Below are 19,588 nucleotides of genomic sequence, written 5' to 3'. Positions count from 1 at the left end.
CTACAGTAGGTCCTCCATGGAGTTAAAACTGTAAGTATTTAAGATGACATATGTTGTGGTTCTGCCTTTAGCTTCAAGCTGAGCTGTCTCCGCATTTTGTATCACTTACACAGTCCTGGAAGCAATTTTCAAGTCTTATTTTATTTTATTTTTCACCAACACTTTCTTTTCCCACTGTGCCAAAACAACATACTGCTGACAGCATCACTTTGTGAATATTCTGGTAATACAGTTATTTCATGATAAATTTTAGCAATAAAAGGGACCATTTTGGTGTCAATTCACAATTTAGCAGTGACAGCAAAAGTTAGTAAATATGAAGCATGACGTGTTTGATAGGGTCACCGGGAAAAATACTATAACTAAACTAAACGTGGTTAATCAGCAAATGGATGTTCTCAGAGAGACTGGGCTTTATAACGTCACCTTTCAATGTGAAAAATTTAAGTTCTCACACATATGTGAAGAGTCTAGCTTTCTAGAAAAGTTTGGATTTCTACCATTAAAAAAATTAACTCTCTCACACATATTAACTTTTAATTTCTTCATTAGTTAAACTGCACCACCACTAAAAATAAACAGCTCTTCAGCTGTTCACTGACATTTCTTTCCTAGAATTTACACCTTGGTTTCCTCACCATGTTTTGAGATTGAAAGAAATGAGTTTCTCTTAAGCTTCTGATAGAATATATTTTGGAAATTAAATTCAGTAAGCCTTAAGTGTTGGCCACATTTGGAACCAAAATGTTACCATAACTGTATGCTAGGTTAAATGTGAGTATAATCTTTAGGATTAATTATCTTATTCTAGTTTGAAGGACCACATTTTATGTTCCCCTTTTTGCTGAGGAAGATTGGCGCTGAGCTGTGCCCATCTTCCTCTATTTTAAATGTGGGACGACTGCCACAGCATGGCTTGACAAGTGGTGTGTGGGTCCACACATGGGATCCAAACCAGCAAACCCCGGGCCACCAAAGTGGAATGTGCAAACTTAACTGCTGCGCCACCAGGCTGGGCCCAAAATTAACATGATTTTTAAGTAATGTTGGGAAATAAATCAAATCACTCAGTGCACTTTTTCAATGTGCAGGGCCAATGGGGTCATAAACATTCATTGTAGCTAACATCCGAGCATTTGTGGAGTACTTAGAGGCAATAAAGAGCTCCTCAAAAATGGTCATTCACCAACCCAACACATGCCCAAGCAGAGTGCATGAACTTAACTTCTCCGCCACTGGGCCAGGGCCCCCATAGTCCCCTTTTTCAGTGCTAACTCATTGTTTGGGGGAAAGCAGAGCTCAGGGGCTTATAGGAAGGACAGATACCCAACTAAAGTTTGGTCAAGACAAAGCAGAAGGTCAGAAAGGGACAATTGTGAAAACTTGGCCATTTTTCCCACTACCTATCTATACCAAAGTAAGCACAATAAAAATAATTTACTAATATTGTGCTTACTCTGTTCCAAGCACTCACTGTGTGTGTGTATACAGATATGTGTGTATACGTATACACATACACATATATGCATACCTCATACCTATTTGACCCTAACAATAGCCCTATAAGATCTTTTACAGATGAGGAAACCATGGTACAGAGAGCTTCAGTGAGTTGCCTAAAGTTACAGACCTCACAAGTAGAACAGCCGTGGTTTGAACCCAAGCAACCTGTCCAGAATATCTCTTTTAAAAAAGAAAGAAAAAGTTGATATCATAAAACAAGTACTTCTTTTATCTCAAAATAATTGTTTTATTGCATTTTAATAGTTGCATTGAATATATTTAATGCTACAAGATATTTCTGGAAGAATAATATTTTTAAAAACTTTCACTTCCGTCAACTACGGTGATGCTACAGACCCATCACCAAGTCATTTTCAAGAGTATATACACCTTCTCTACCCAGCCTGATATAATACAGTTGACATACACCGTGGAGATTAGGTCTGTCCTCTGCTGCCCTTTATTTTTGGTTCATTGCATTTATGTATACATTTGAAGGATATTTTGGATATTAAATTCAAGAAGCTATAAACCTTAAATGTATTAAGTGTCAGAATATTCATTAACTTTGGATTTACTGCAAATGTTTCCATAAAAAGTTGAATTAATCTCTTGAACTCCTGAACTTCACCTATTTAAGTTTTTAAAAAGATAAATTATAAAATATGGCTGTTATATTCATTTTAATTCAGAGTAAGTGAAAAATATGAGGATCTTGCATTTGTAAAAGAAAATAGGGCAACACATTATCTTAGGTAAGAATGAAGTGCCTAAATGAATGCATTATTGTCTTTTAGATTCTAAAACATCAAAGGACCTAGAATTTCTCAATGATTTCCTCACCTATTTAAATTTAAATGACTTCAGAGGCCTCACCAAGCAGGACCTATTTTCAGATTCCAAATCAGAGATTGAAGTTCCAGAGATAGGCACTTTTTTCTACCTTCCTCCTAAAAGATTATATTTCACAGAGAAGCTAGTGGCATTCAAAGAGCGGAATAAAAGCAAACGGCGCACTACATAGTTCATTCATTCTTTAACAGTTGGTATTCAGCTGGCTGATAGCTAATTTGAGGGGAAAACACATTTCAACACATAGCCACCTGTGATTGAATAAATTAGTGTAAGCAACGTTTATTTTCAACTAAAGAGAGAAGTAAACTTTTTTGAACCTTGTTAATGTTAAAAAAGAAAAGCATTTCTTGGTTAAACACAAACTGGGTTCCCTTAGTTAGTACTAACCTGAAAATTTCCATGTAGACATTTTTCTTCAAGATCCCTCCCCCTTTGGCTAAACCTGAGTCTAAATTGCCCTCAGGGTTTGCACAAATAGCCATGCTTGTTAAAGAGTATGTTCACCAAAGTGCTAAACTGAAGATGGCAGAAACAGAACTGACTGAAATTCTCAAAGGAGTCTATTTCTTATTTCTTTATATTTGCCTGAGGTGAATTTACAAAGTGGCTTCTTTCAGTCTAGGCTGGTGGGTATCAGAAAGAGTAACTTCAGTAGCAAAGCAAGTAAAAGCCCCTTTCTGCCACTGGCCTATCTTGCAGACTCCTGCCATTTGTGTAATCATTTGCCCCAAGCCTTCATGAAGAAGAGGGAGGCAATGAGAGTGTTTGAGCGAATTATATTAAAGTGTCCATTTTACTGGTGTCTCCAAGGTCCTTCTTCATCCCTTATCCTATTCAACCATCCAGAAATATCTGGAAGTTCTTTTTTCAGAAATTCTTTTAAATTTATAATTTAGGAGATTGACAATGCAAAAGCACATTGAAATATTTTTAAAATGTTATCTCCAAATGAAACTAATTCTGAGGGTCCGTTCCTGAAGAGATGTATCCACACACTTTGGCTTTAGTGAAGGATTATTTTCACACATTACTTTTTGGAAGATTGTGATCTAACAAATGCACGAGGCTAAATCTACAGCAATTGTGAATGGCATTTCTTTTATACTAGCCAGTTTTCCTTATGATTCAATTTAGTGTTAGTAATGCCATGAGAAAATGAAATCACACTAAGAGCTCTAACTTAGCGTCACCGCCTACAAGGAAACGCATTTGCCTTCTTCCTGTGGATGTTCCATAGATGCACTCTTCCAGGGATATTGTACTACAGGTACAGGAAGCAGTATTTTAGTAGCTTCTTATTTTGCTTTGGAATAGATTCTTTATTTAACTCAGTGGGAAGAGGCTGAAAATTTGGTCAGTGGTAAAAAGTGGCAGATAATTTGAAGGACATCTCTACTTTGATCTTTTTGGATTCTCCTTCCATGCTTGTTCAAGACTTCTGCTTGCACCTGACGTTCAGTGTCACAGCTGTTAAGGTAGCCATCATCACAGATAAATAACTGTTTTGTCTTACGTGTTTGTTTTCGTTTATTTGTTTTTTGGTAATTTTTGTTGCTGTTTTTGTCGATTCTGTGGCCCCTATACAAACCTATGTGCATTCCCTGGATCTTATTTTCATGTGGTTATGAGGACTCTATGATTTCAGCATTGTCCTCCCTTTCTATGATCATAACTTTATTATCTGCCTTCTATTATCCCGTCTGGTTACTTGAGCTTTCCCTACATTATGTCCTCCAATTGCCCAGTCTCGCTACATTTTCATCATTTTATGAAATCTCTCCCTGGTTGCATTTATCTCCCCATCTCATCATTGCCATCTTGGACTTTTCATCCTTGGCTTCTCACTCTGTTTATAGTGCCGATTTTCAATTGTAGTCCTTTCACAGATTGTATTCTCCACAGGCCACTAAACCTGTTTGGGAAAAAAAACACAAAATTGTACTGAAGATTTAGCTTCCTACACATTCCTGGTATTAAGCTTCCATTGTAGTTCTAGGTATTGTTCAGAAGTCTTTTTATCCTCCTTCCATTAACTTTCTATCCCAGGCCTTGAATGACTATCCCAAACTTTTTCAACCATCTTCAAGTTCCTTTCACAATTTCCATCCCTGAATTATCAGCAGATTACTTTAAGTCCTGCTGTCCTAAGGTAGAAACCATCTTTGTAACCCCAATATACTTTTGAGGTTCTTTCTAGTCTCACATTTATTCTCTTTCAATTATTGAAATATCTAGCTCTTTAGTTTCTTTCTACATGCCACTTCTGTTTTTCCCTTTAAAAATGTATAAATGTAATTTGACAAGGAAAATAAATATGAAATAAAAAATGCCCCCAAGTATGCTGTCCTTTTAAGATATTGCTGTAATTCACTACTAAGTTGAGGAAATCACCTCACCCTATTAACCACATTTTCTCACTACACATTCCCTGCATAATCTATTTTCTTTACCTGCCAACTAAAATAGTGACCCTTAACATCTGTCCAAGATTTTCTGCTAACTGCATTCAGAACTTTCAGTTACATTTGACATTTTAACCACTGCTCCTCTCTCAGTCTTTCTGGAAAACTCTTCCAGAAAGCCTTCTGTGATCTGTCCATCCATATCTACACATAATTAGATTTTGAGTTCATGTTATTCAAGTACATGTTTCCTCTGTATCTCTTCAGTTCCTAGCACAATATCATATTTCACTTTTTAAAAGCACTTAGTATATTTGTCTTATTTTTAGTTCCCAAATTTTGATAAGAGTTTAATAGAACTGACAATCCAAAGGAAACTGATTTCCAATTTTCCAGAATAAAATGTAGAATATTCTACTAATGTAATAGGAGATGCTGATTATACAGAGATTTAACAATCTTTTCAGGGTCCTCTGGCTTCATGTAAAACAGAAAGAAATATGTGCCACGAGTAGTGAACTCTTCCTTAGCCCTAATCCAGGCAGTTGGAATTCTGCTTTTTGGTCTGTATAGAAGTATTCTGGAAAAATCAATGCTGAGAGGTATCTTCTTTTAAAAACTCTGATACTCTGAATGTTTTTTCAAGTATTTTTCTATAGGGCCCCAATTGACTGAACTGTCCAAATTGGATTCTTTACTTCTTTAAAAATGTTATTTTTATTTGCTCTTAAGCAAAAAAAAAAAAAAAAAAAAGGGCGGGGGAGAGAGAGAGAGAGAAAGCTACATGATCACACTGCTTCCCTTTTCTCATTCCTTACTGAAAACTCGAAATCTCCCATGAAAATGTTCTAAGCCCTCATACCTATCATTGTCTCACCTTGCAGCATCAAAATTCACCCATTATATCTCCAGGAAACAGATGCTTTCACTCTGTGTGTGGCGTAGTATTGAGGATGTTCTGAAATAAAATCATACATATTCATTTCAACTCTATGCCCGATTCCGAATGTATGGGAAACAATAGACAGTGACATCTTAAGTAAAATAAGTCAAGGTTTTAAAAGGTTTTGAAATATATTTTATTCAAAGCAGTAGAAAAAAGAGAAAGCATTTTAAAGCTTTATTTGAATCGCACTCTTACATGTATTAAATACATTCTTCCCAGGTCTTTAGCTTTACAATAGTGTTAGGTGTAGTTATAAATTCAGCGTTTTGCATACGTATGCTTTCCATTTTTACAGATTGGGCAGTTTTCCATTTCTTTTTTCCCAGCAACTGTTGAAAGTCGTTGCTTCTGTCCATTCAATGCCATCCGAGTCAGTACATAATTTGGAAGCCTTGTCTGGCACTATCACTAACTCAGCATCTGATACATTGAAATTAATACTTCAAACTATAGAGCTCTGATTAGAATTTACATCTCTGATTTTAACCAAGCAATTGAAGCAATTAAAATTCGATTCTAAGCTTAGATTTTCATATCAGAAACAGTGACTCTCTGTTAGATGTCCTCACTGCTAAATTAACACCTTTAAAATGGAAAATCTCCCTATTTTAGGAGAAGAAATCATTTTACTTTCACCTTCTTAATTCCTGTCTTTTGATTTCTGAAAATAACTGGCAGGGGAAACATTCCCAGGAAATTTGTTGGATAATGTTTTCTAATAAAGTTTGCCAATATCATTGATATAAAGATATCTGCTGAGCTCTCTCTTTCAGACTGCTATCAAGCCATGTTTATTCCATGCAATCATGTTTTTCTTCGTGGCTGAGCTAAGACTTAGTTACTGCATGATTTATTGCTCTCTTACCACCAGTATGGAACAGTCTTTTTCAGTACCTAGTTAATATACGAGTCATATTCACATGTGTTATAGCATGTTCTTTTGCAACAAGGCTGGTTTTTCATAGTATTCTAACATTCATAATTTTGTAGGCTTTATAGTGATAACATACAACAGGATTTTCACTGAGTCTTTCAGTCATCAAAAGTTCCTGAATTATCTTAGAGACAATTTATTTTATGTGTCATGTCCCTTAAGCATTATGGTTTGAGGACTGGAACAAGCATACATTAATGTTTAGAGAAATGGTACAGGTAGATTGGACCCGTGGAGGTGGATGAAGTTTGGCAATACATGACAGTATTGATTCAAATATTTTGTCTCTTTCTATCAAGCCACATTTATATTGGAAGGTTAAGAACTTTTCTTCTGAACACCTATTTCTCCAAGAGAGTTGACAAGGGTTCAAGAGACAGATATTGATACATTTATAAATAAGACTTGAGATTTTAAACTCTCGTATCTTATGACCATTAGGTTAGGCGCATTTTCTTTGCATACTTCTTTGTATTCATTTACGTCTCACATATTTGCCCCTCATCATGCATTTAATTTTGAAGGGCAACTATCCCACTTAACTCACAGGGAAGCCTCTGCGAATTAATTATCTGGTATTATTTTACCAAAAGATTATAAATATACTAGCCAATTTCCTAGCCAATTTCTTGAAGAGCACTGTGAAACCACTCTTCCTCATTTATTTGAATTATTTCTTTATTGCTTAAAAGAAGTTTCTAAGATTAACCTCTATGCTTTAAATTAGACACATTAAAGTGGTAAATCATTTAGTTTAATGTTGAGATATAGAGAATTAATAATTCACGATGTCTTCTAAATACCTTTAGCCTATGCCTAAAACACTACTTGAAACTTAGTAAATATTTAATGAAAATTTGTTGTCATTTATTTAACAAACGTATATGGAATGGTTTCTATGTATCAGACTCTGTGTTTGGTGATGAAAATATCTAAGGGAATGAGATAGGCTCTTTGACCTCAAGGACCCCTTTGTACAATAAGGAGAACAGATATGTAAACCAAAAATTCAATCTTATATAACTAGGTTAGTTCACTGTAATAATGTATTATAGAATATTTTCTTGAATCAAACTGAGTTTCACTTACATCTACTTAGAGTTTCTGTCAGGCTTACTTATTTAGAGGTAAGGGCTTCCATAGATTCACTAACCTTTATTTAAAATATAATGGCTTCTTGTTTATCTTCATGTTTTGGAGCACCTACATTTTGGTCTCGTTTTAGCTTATGTCAGTCATATAAGCCATTGAATTTTTATTCTGGTCAAATGGCATCCCCCTTCCCATTATGTTTGACTCCTCTTGGCCTAAAGTATTTATCAGATACCTTTTAACAGCTTGTTTTATTATTTATGAATGAGAGTTATTGTTATTCAAATATACTTTAAACATTGATTTAAGAGTAGGGTTTTCTCCTTGAAGTGCATAATGCTTCAAACAGTGCATCCTTTTACTAACATGACAGATTACCCTCCTGATTTTCGTGAAAACAAGATGTGTAGTGGAGCAAATCTCAAATACTGACCTTCAGTTTTTTCCATACTAAGCAGTTGTGAATGCAATGCTGTAAATCTCTAGCATTAAAGGAACTGTCTCTGGGATCTGTTTCATATTCTGTAATAAAGGTGATTGCTGGGAATTGTTTGTTGTGTAACTCCGGAACAGGTTGTGTATCATTTTTATCGATGATAGGATACCATCTCTGTAATGCCTGTGTAAAGTTGTCTGGGTGTTAAATTGATTTAAAACATTATGCTTTGGATTAGCCATAAAAATTGCAGTGGCTATTGTGAAACCGAAAATTCCATTAGAAGGCTGAGCAAAGAAACCGCCCGCAATAGGAAAAAAAATGCACAAATCACAGCCGAAAACAATGCAGCTAAACTTAGTAAACAAAAGTTCTATCGGGCAAGGTTTTTGACTTTTGTTGGGCTTTGTGAAACCGGTAGAAGGCAAATGCTCAATTAGTCCAGTTGTTTCTCCCGTGTCTTTATACTCATCAGTTAAAGCCGCTCACTGCACAGTGATTCTCAAGCCGGCAGGGAGTTTTTGCAGTGTTTCTCAACTCTGGCTGCATGTTTTAATCATCTAGGGGACCGTGAAAATTTACAATGCCCAGTTTGCATCCCAGACCAATTACATCAGCATCTCTGGGGTAGGACCCAGGCATGGTTATTTTTTTAAGGTTCCCAGATGTTTCAAATACATAGCCAAATCTGAGAACTACTTTATTCCGGTCTTACTGCCTTTAACTTAGATTCAGTAAATTTTATTTGTTTCTGTAGCAAAGCCTCGTTATAAAATCCAAAGTTTCATTGAGAAAAAAATTGAATTGGTTGGTCTTTTTATGAATTTTAGTAAAATAGTACCATAATTTTATTGTGATGTGCAATATAGCTCACCTATAATATAGGAACAGTAGCCACAGAAAAGGCAAGCAATGACCAGCAACGTATTTGCCAATGAGGTTAATCAGACCTACTGATAACATGCATCTGTGAATGCGAATGATATAAAACCTTCCAAAAAAGTAGCACACACCTTCTATATGTTTATTTAATCCCTGGTTAATAGAGCCCAGTTAGATTGTTTTTGCAATCTTACAATTTAATAATATTTAAAAGACTCTATGATGATTTTAGCAAACTGCATTTCAAGTCTCATTATTGAGTAAGGACAGTAATGTGCCTGTTTATGTTGATCCAAATAACAACCATGACATGTATAACTTTCCGTATTTTGTTGTTTTGAATGAAGTATTGAAATAGTATTGCTTCATGACCCTTTCTCAATTCAAGGTAATAGTCTATTAAATATACGTATTTGAAATATATAAACACATAACAGCTGAATGACATTTGCATTCTTCCCGTGTCTATATTGTAGTACTGCAAGATAAACAAAACTTTGTCAGACAGGAAAGATTTCAGGAAAATGATGAGAGTAGGAGGTAGCCAGCTAAAAGTGGAGCTCAATTGGTGATGGGGGTTAATTAAAGGCAGTGGTAACAGGAGAAGTATGTAGGAACTGATGGCAAAGTAAGATTGGGCATGCAGCAGATAAAGCTCTGTAGACTGATGATATATATGGGTACTCTTTGACCCATTTACAAAATGTGAAAAAAGCGAAGATTATATTGTTCTTAACCTAAAGAGTGTAAAATGTGAATCCTTGATCTTTTACTCTGCTCTCATTATTCAAGTGGCTGTTATCAAGAAATTTGTTTAAATATGAACAGCACCCCACAAATCCTTCATGTATTTTTTTTCAGTGTATTAGAGGATTAGAAAAATTTTTTAGATGTAGAGACTTTTAAAATGTGTCATTTTCTGCCTAGCACATACTATTTAGTATATAAAACCTCTTCATGTGACACATAACAATATTTTTAAGAGATGTATTAATTGTGCATTGGGTTGTTACAACACTCCATTATTAATACTTTCTCTAGTAGAGAATGTTACTGCTATTTCAGAATCCCTATTGATATTTTAATACAAAACACCAAAAATTCAACCTCACTGGGACACTTTTTATACCAACCACTAATCATGTTTAAGTTAATATTTAGTGCAGGTTATTCTCATCGGCACTATCAGGAGATAGCAAACAGTGTCATTTTTTTATATTGCATGTCTTTTTGCTTAAATTTATCTTATCATATGCTTTCACTATAGATAAGATTGTTCTCAATAGATGGAATCTATAGCATCATAGCCATAGCATCCTATCCTTGCTTTCTGATTCCGTGCTGCTACCCTCACTATGTGGAATTATCTCACCTTGTTTAGTTTAAAATAAGTGAAAACTTTTGTTAAAGAAGTTATAGTTAGCATTTATTGAAACTTGAGGAGTTGTGGCATAAGAGATTAGAAGTTTGGAAAGAAGGAACATTATTCAGATCTGAATATTATTCCACTCCAACTGTAAATATGTCCTTTAGAGTTGTGTGGTTTGACAACGCTCATGCAACTTTTCAAGTGGAGGTCATAACTATATTGAGAACGTGCCCAAGAATAAACTCAAAGTTTTCTCACATCAAAAACACAACTCAGACATTGGCCATTAAAAAACTTCCACAACTTAGTTCGCAGAACATCTTTTTGGACGTAAATTAATCCATATTTCCTAAGTCAAGAGGAAGGAAACTCACATGTGATAGAATAATTTATTTGTTGGAAATTACTATTCCACTTGGAATGCACCACTCTAAGATATTATAGATGATGCTGTCTTAATTTATGCTTTCCTTATTAACGCAAGTGTAATTTCCTGCCTAAGAAGTCTTTTATCCTAAGTAGAAAAATCAACTTACTATATAACACACAGAAATTTCCTGTTTGAATTCAATGTATTGGATTTCTACGTAAGTTTTTACCTTTTAGGATGTGTTGTATTTTGTTATTTGACATCAAAAAATGTGCCAATAAAAGACATTGAAATGATTCTTAGTAATTAAACAGAAATAAAATAATTTCTGAAAGCATATCCCTAATTCCAAATTTGATGACTTACTATGGTCAAATATATATATAAATGTGTATACTAGTTTTAAGGTCAATAATAGCCTAGATTTTCACATTTGTCTGATAGAAACTATCTAAACTAAATGTAGACCTGATTTGAATGTAATCGTGACATTTTAAAATTACAATTTAACAGTGACTGAAAAAGATGTATTTGTAATCATTGAAAGTAATAGCCATCTACGTACAATAGTGAAAACACTTTCAATGCAACTTTCAATATACAATTAATCTCAGTCTTCGGTCTTTGGTCTAGTGCTGTACCTATACTCATAGATAGTTTGACCATTTTTATTGTTTTTGAGAGGGCAGCATACATTGTGAATATCATGGATTAGAAATCAGAAAATCCAGCATCTGTTAATTATGGAAAATGGGAAAACAAATGAGTTGCTTTGAAAAAACATATCCTTTGAAACACAAAGCTATTAATCTGATACCTTTTTTAAAAATTTTGATATTATAGTGAAAAGTAGCTCTTTATTTATTAGATGTAGTATTAAGTGTAGGAAAAACTTGAAATAAATCTATGAGACAGGAAGAATAAAAATTATTTTCAGCAAATGAACCAATGAACTTACTGAATATATGTTGGAGTTCAGAATGAGTTCCTTTTATAATATTATAAGCATGAGTATCTGTTTTTCAACTAACTGAATTTTAAGTATCTGTGGTGGTGATGGCAACTGGGTGGTGATGGTGGATGAGGTCCCTTTGTACACTGAACCCATTGGACTAAACTGATTAGAAGATGATACACCAACAAAGCATGCTACTCAACATCGTACTGGATATTTTTATTGGCCATACTGCTGCTCAACTCCACAGCAACTTAACGTCCTTTCCATTTCTGAATCAAGGATTATTTTTATAAAGTCAAGCATTTGGATAGTTGAATTTGTATTTCGATCTATCCAACTTTAATTTGTGTATGTTTGCATATATACATTGTAGAAAAAAATGGGTGGTTAAAAAAAGTAAGAGCACACTTGGGCAGCTGACATTAAAAGTTGCAAAGTTGAATCTGGCAAGATGATTAGTAGAAGTAAATATGCAATTTGAAACAAGAACAGACATCAATGTGGTTGAGTGATACACAATTCATAGGGAAAGTTACCATTGGTTAATCGTAAAAGTCCTAAATTATGAGGCATAAAATTGTAATCTCTGGTGATTGGATTGTATGACTCTGTCAGATGGCTTTTCCTTCAATCAGTGAAAGTTCAAATTAAGAACAAGTGAATTATGGATGTTGACCTAATAATTATGCCATATTTTCAGTTCATCTGGATCCTGTATGATGGCCTCATACCCTTCTTAGACTAATCTGGTGGCAGAATAAGAAGGAGCCTCCTGTGTCTAAAATACACATTATAATGATTGCTTTCTGGATTCAAATTCATTCATTCATTCAATAAACATTTATGGAAGGCCCACTGTGTGGCAGGAACTTGGCTAGTTGTTAGGTTGTGACATACGTGTTCAGACATAGACATTAGTCAGATCATTTAGACTTTTTGGACCTGAATTTCTGTGAGAAAAAAGAACAGGAAGAATTAAAGGCCAGGGAGAAAGAAGAGGAGCAGCAGGGGAAGAGGAAGGAAAAGGAGAAAAAGAAGGAAAGGAAGAAGGGGAAAGGAGAGTGGCGGAGGATGAGAAGTTCTAAAATAATGTGTTTGGAGTTGTCATTTCATTCCATGAAGGCTGTCCAGCAAATGAGTGAAAAAAAGGTCTAATAAATGACTAAGTTTAAAATTTATTTTAGCTTTTGAAGTTTAAATGTGAGAGTGTTCATATTCAAAACTTTCCTTATAAAGTAGATAAAAAATTATAAAATTTAGAGGATTTTAACTCCACATATTTAACGTCCTCCAAAAATAATACCCTAGTTCAATTTTTGAAAAGGATGTAGAATTTAAAATTATAGAGTTTAGCATAATATAGGGAACTGAAAGAGGACATGGTTCGATATTATTTAGCAAGCCTGTATCATTCAATTATATAAAACACTAGAAGTAGAATATCATCGCATGATGAAGTTAAGTACAGTATGCCATAAGAAATGTTCCAAAACTAAAACGATAATGTGAAATAGCACAGGTGTTCTTATATATACAAACAGAAGAGACGATATGTTAAATTCTTTACAATGGATTATGCTAAAATAAAATAAGAATAGCATTTATTCTTTTTGGTCAAGTTTGGCTATTTATGAGCTAGATAGTTAATTCGATAGCAGGTCAATTTTGTGATAAAATCTGAACACTTACCTTCACTATTAATATATTTTGACCACGATGAATAACTAGAGTGAAATCTGCCCTAGTGTATACTAATTCCACTATTTCTGATGGGAAAGCATGAGTAGACTGTTAAGAGGTTTTTCTTTATCGGGAAATTATGAACACTATTTTCGGTAATACTGGAGTTGTGAATCTACTCCACGACATTTAAGAAGACACTTATAAAGTCAATCACAGTCTCTTGATATTAGAAAAAGCAGACTAGAGCTTATAAAAATGTTTCTCTCTCTATCTATAGATCTAGCACTGCTCAAATTTATTGAGCACATACCACGTGCTAAGAAATATGTGAAGCTGGGATTTGAAGACTTGGTATGACACTAAAGCCAGATCTCTTGAGCTAAAAATTAAATTGACAAGATAGGAAAATCTATATCCCCAGCTCACGACAAGATAATTCCAAGGAGTATTAATCGTTTTAACAACACTATGGCAATACTTAACACCATATAAAAACAGATATATTTTTAAATTGAATAAATTTATTTTTATGTGGCATTTGGGGGTATGGGAAACAATTACTAATCTGCTTGCCCCTGCTCTTCCTTACGGCAAGAAAAACTATGTCAGTAAGGATTTCTTTACAGTTTTTATTGAAATGATCTTCCTTCGTTATGGTTGCTTTAATCCCCTAACCATGAGTGTGTAGTGTTGCAATATGATTAAAGCAGAGTGTACTGAAATTCGGATTAGCATGTTTTCTCTGTCAGAAGTGAAGTTTTTCTTGTAATCCAGTTTTCACATCATGGCCAACATTGATGAGTCAGTGATTTAGTGTGATTTTATTTCATTTTATTTTTGCTATTTACAACGATGTTTAGGTTTCTAATGCCTGACTTTCTTCCCACGTTTCCATTTCAAGTTCCACAAATCACATTATTTTCTAATAAAAAGAGGTGAGTGCTCTTCATGATCTAATGAACAATTTTGCACATATGGCTGTATAAAACGCCGTATCATCATGTAAAATATAGCCAGTGTCTCTAAACATATTTATTCCATTTATTCATCTTTCACTAGCCATAGAGTTTCTTATAAATAATTCTTTTTGAGGTGTATATCTTGGACTCTTTAGATTAAATTTTCGGTTTTACATGAAGTTAAGTATGGAAAGAGGGAAGATATTTTTCTTTTATTTAGTGTCTTTTCTTTTTTCTGGATGAGCCTTATGAGGCGTTCATCAACTGCCATTTTAAACTAATTGTTGTAGTTCATTTTTTCCTCGTAAAATGCAAATTAAGACATCGCATGTGAATTCTATTTAGTGTTCTATTGATAGTCAATTTAGTCAATTGTTACTAACATAAATCAACATATTTATGCAAATTTAGTGACCACTATAAAATGTTCTTGTTAAATTTTACTATACTTGGGAGAGACTTAGTCAAATTAGTGCTAATCAATATAATGGCTCATATTTATTCCTGTTGGCTCGAAAGTTGTGCTTCCTAAATGTATTTTAGAAAGACAAAAAAAAAAAAACCCTCAAATCTGCATGTATGGAATAAACTGTGTGTAAGACTGGATCAAGCTATAAAACATTGTAAATTACTATGTGCTTTTTAAGCAATTATAATTTAACACAAAAAGAAAAAGTTATGCCAATACCAGCTGTAAAGTTTATTCTGTTCTACCTCTCCAAAATAAGACATCAAAAAATAATATTTTAATCCACTATAATGTCCACGATTTAGTATAATTCTGAGAATGGGAGAAATTGGTATTACTGAGCCTCTTCTAGATAGGCACGCTTAATGACCACCAACAAATGCAGAATGAGAACAATTTTTGCTGGGAAGCAGGGCCACTTTCTTTCCGAAGCTTTTAAGGAAGCTAAAATTGTTTGTGCACAAGAATATTTCTACTGCCTGAAAAATACAGGTTTTTTTAATGCGTGAGCAAGGTATTTTCTAATGCAATGCATAGATTTTATTTGGGTGATAATCTGGTGTCAACTCTCAATGACTTTTTTACAGAAATTTGTGTAGAAACAAGCTGGAACTCCAGGGTCCAGGACAGAAAATACTATCTCTTCACGTCTGGGATTGCATTTCAAATTTAATCTGAAGGACCTGATGAGATATGCCAAACTGCCTGAAAACAATTTGGGTAGCTAGTCAACTGTGGGATCTGGAGGCCCATAGACACTAAAAGCACTTTTCTTTGCTTTTTTCCCTCTGCTTTCTCACTCCAAATAACTGCAGACTGAGTACATGCAATCTATACTGACACTGCAATGACGACACAAGTACAGCTGTTTTTACTGCGATGAAAGATGACCTTTATTCAGTGCCCAGTTGTTTTCTGTTATCATTATTATTATTATTTGGATATCGGTATGCAATGTGAGGCAGATATGCTAGCAAAATCTATGGTACTGGTCCCATGGTGTTATAGAGCATGGATTTTCTGACACAGTGCAGCATATTTTAAGAAAAGTAGCAAGTCAATCTATGTATGTAATAATGTATCTTTATGCTTTAAGTTTGGTCAGAGAACTAAAATTGAAAACAAGGAAATATATTGATATAAATTTTCTATTTTTCTATTTATACATATATATGAATACTCATTTAAAAAAGTTTTTTCAGCACTGCTTTATCTCATCTAGGTGGTTTTGGCTGTGCTTTCATTAATAAACCTAGAAAAAACTCTTTACTCTTGGTGCACAAAAATATTCCCGCATTCACGGAAGATTCAGAAATGGCCCTTAATTGAGGGATATTGATGGTTAGCTCAAAGTCCACTTGACATTTTGAAAAATAGAAGGGGATATTGGGCATTGTTCCTCTTAATGCTTTAAATGCAATTCAAAAAGTAAAATAAATAAAGTAAATAAAGAGAAAAATAAATGGACATAGTGCAGACAGACTCCCTCCAAGAGGCCATTTATCTCGTTCTAAATTAAATGGGCTTCTGTACTTTCAAATTGATGCTTAGACAAAGGATGTTCTCCTAAATGATTTTACTGGTTTTCAATTCTGGCGATTCTCTATTAAAGAATTTAGTTTACTTCTTAGTGCTGTGGAAAGACTAAAAATGAACTAAATAGCAACGACTAAAAATCTGAAAATATAGCAAGAAAGCCATTGCAATGTACAGATATTGGTTCCCTTAAAACAATCTCACATCTACAAACATGAAAGTACTTTAAGTGATCAAATAAGGCCTTTTTCAAGGTAGTAAAATGAAGATAATCATACTTGCTTCATTGGGTTGTTGTAAGGATTAAATAAGTGTATATTAAATAAGTGCATGTATCTCAAATTAATTTTAAGAGTGCCTGGCATATATAAGTGCTATGCAAGTTTAGCTATTATTATTAGCATTAGTGGTAGTGATAGTATGATTTAATACACCATATTGACATGACTTTAAAAAATGGCTACAAAACTAGCAGCTTGTTGTTGGAATTGACCTCTCTCAACATATCTCCCTTTCAGGATCCACCATCTGCATTCTCTGTCTCTCCACTCCAGCACTTAATGTCCTCATTCAATCAACCAACAGCACAGATACTTGTGTTGTATGTCCCAAATGATACAACACTCTTTGGACAATATCCTGTAATCTAAAATTGTTCTCCCTTGTCTCTTCCTTTAAATTTTCCTACACCCATGTGTTCTTACCCAATATCTTACTTCTTCAGGCTTTGTTCTCTGCTTAATAAACTGACAGCTAGCTAATTCTACTAAAATAAATCCATGTTCTTGGATTTAATGTATTGCTACTCTTAAAAATGTACTTTCCTTATTAACAGGGAGATTGTAAAGTCAAAAATTAATAACTACTTATGGGGATTTTAGCCCAGTTGCTAGAGATCTGGGCTAGTTTGTCCTTTCAGTAGCCAGTGGGCTGCTAAGTACTACCTATGGGAAGGAATGCTCTATTCATTTATAAAAGGATCTTCTTAAATCACTGGGAGACATAGAGGTCACTACAAATTTGAGTTATTTACAATTTCTAAGGCTGTATACGTACCTTCCAGGCTTAAAAAGTATTTGTTTATTTTTACCATTAATCAAGAAATGCTGTCATTTCTTTGTACATGCTATGGTATTTATATTAGCCAAATTTTATTGTCAGTGTAGAAAAATGAAAATCACAGGAAATGCATTAATCAGCTGTGTGGTTGGTTTTATGAGTTTGATCTTAGATTTTAATCCTAGTGTGATTCTTTCAAAAGCGCATACCAGATTTCATATCATCCCAGTAAATAATTCCAGTTTGAATTTCAAAATGTTGTTAAGAGAATGTCATGGATGTGCATATATTTCCTTAATTCATAAACTATCAAATGATCGATATTTCTATAATGTAGAAGAGAAATTAATGGATGCTATATTGAAAGGTAATCACTCTGCATTTGATCCCATTATAATTTGTATTTATTTAAGGACTATGAATCATCAACTAAAATACCGAAAATATTCATCTTAATGGTAGACTATGTGTATTTTGTCTTTTAGTGAATGCAGTACTAAAACTATCAGAGTTCCACTTAACAAGAGGAACCTCGTTAGAGTTCATCTTAACCTGGTTCAATTTTTATAGCTGCTGTTTATCAACTGCATAACTCAATTCTATTTGTAGAAATTCCTTCAGGATGTATTACTGATATTTTATTCATAAAATTAAAATGCATATTAAAATACAAATTATTACTTTTATATCTATATTATTAGTGATTGCATTGAAGATTTTATCTGAATTTAAGGCTTTATACTTAAAATCACATTTGGAACCATATATCTGTTATCTTCTCAATGAATGCAGCATGTGGTACCAGGGTTAAATTTTGCTAAAGTTGTTTTTTCTGTTGACAATAAGACTCTGTTTTTCCAACTTGATATAGCAAGTGATAAAATGTAGCTTCTGAAGTATTGTGAAGTTAAATAACTGCATTTTCATAATTTAAATTACAGTCCAACTTATTTCTGCTTTCATTTATTGTAAATGAGTACTTATATACTGATGAATACGAGCTTAAAATGGAAAGGGTAATTATTATTTTAATACATTTTAGTGAACTAAGAGCTGAGTACTATTGAGTTTGAACAAAAGGGAAAATAAATATGTGAGGATGTTCACATATACATAAATAGCAAAAATTGCTATGACAAGGTAGATACTCGGATTCAGTTAAAAACTACAACTATGTTTTACACTGTGTAGACTCAGTAATTGGAGAGATAATCTAACGAAAGAGCATAATTTAATACATAGAAGCCAATTCACCCTTTTATTTTTCTTTTAACTAATTAACATACATCATAATTCTTTATAGGGAAAATTTCATAGAACTATGTATCAGCTCCCTAATAAAGATTTCCCTGGGAAGTTTATCATTTATTTAAACTTTCCTAAATCACATTTTGTATTAACATATTTTTAAAGAAATTGAGTCATAGTCAGGAAGCTGAAATGCATTAGTCTAAAACACTTTTATATAAAGGTAGTGTATATACACTGACAGAGATGACATTTAAAATTGTCATTAACTATAGCTGCAGTTTTGATTATTTTTCTTGAACAGTTATAATTTGATTATGATCAATGCAACTGCTCTCATTTGTTTGATATCTAATAAAATCATTAATGAATCAAAGTAGTGAATGCTAATTACACCTGCATTTTTTATTTACTTTCCATTTTCATGTACATATATGACAGAGGATCAGACAGAAAATATACTAATTTTTACAACCTATCACATGCCAGTGTTTATTTCTTACACCATGGTTGGAGAGAGGTCAGAATTAGTACACACTTCCACAGACTCACTCAGTGGTTAAAGTGCATTGTCAGGGCTATTCAACGAAATAACCAGAAAAGAATAATTGACTTCTAACATCTGGCCCCACAAGCACATGTTTTAACCTTAATTCAGATTCCACTTCCTGTAACCATGTGATATTTATAACACATGTGATCATTTTGGAACCTTCAAGGGAAGTCATAATAAAGATATTTCCAGTGATTCGATAGAAAGTATATCAGCGTGTTGACATGTGGAGAAATTGAATTTGTTATTTGTAAAAGTAGAAAATCAAGTGTTTGAGGAAACTGTCCTCCTATGTTGTCATGTTTTTCTGAAATGTTTCATATTTTGCAATGAC

At 33.6% G+C, this 19,588-nt stretch overlaps 1 protein-coding gene across 1 annotated transcript in view; it reads left to right on the top strand.

The window, feature by feature from the left end:
• The window catches only part of PCDH11X (protocadherin 11 X-linked), a 620,512-nt gene that overhangs the window by 308,928 nt on the left and 291,996 nt on the right, over nucleotides 1-19,588 (top strand). The gene's annotated exons all lie outside the window — the stretch shown is intronic.

This window comes from Equus quagga, chromosome 10 (genome assembly GCF_021613505.1).
Source record: "Equus quagga isolate Etosha38 chromosome 10, UCLA_HA_Equagga_1.0, whole genome shotgun sequence".
In the NCBI taxonomy this organism is placed as follows: domain Eukaryota; kingdom Metazoa; phylum Chordata; class Mammalia; order Perissodactyla; family Equidae; genus Equus; species Equus quagga.
Note: the sequence above shows the minus strand (reverse complement) of the source record. Positions and strands in the feature narration are given on the sequence as shown.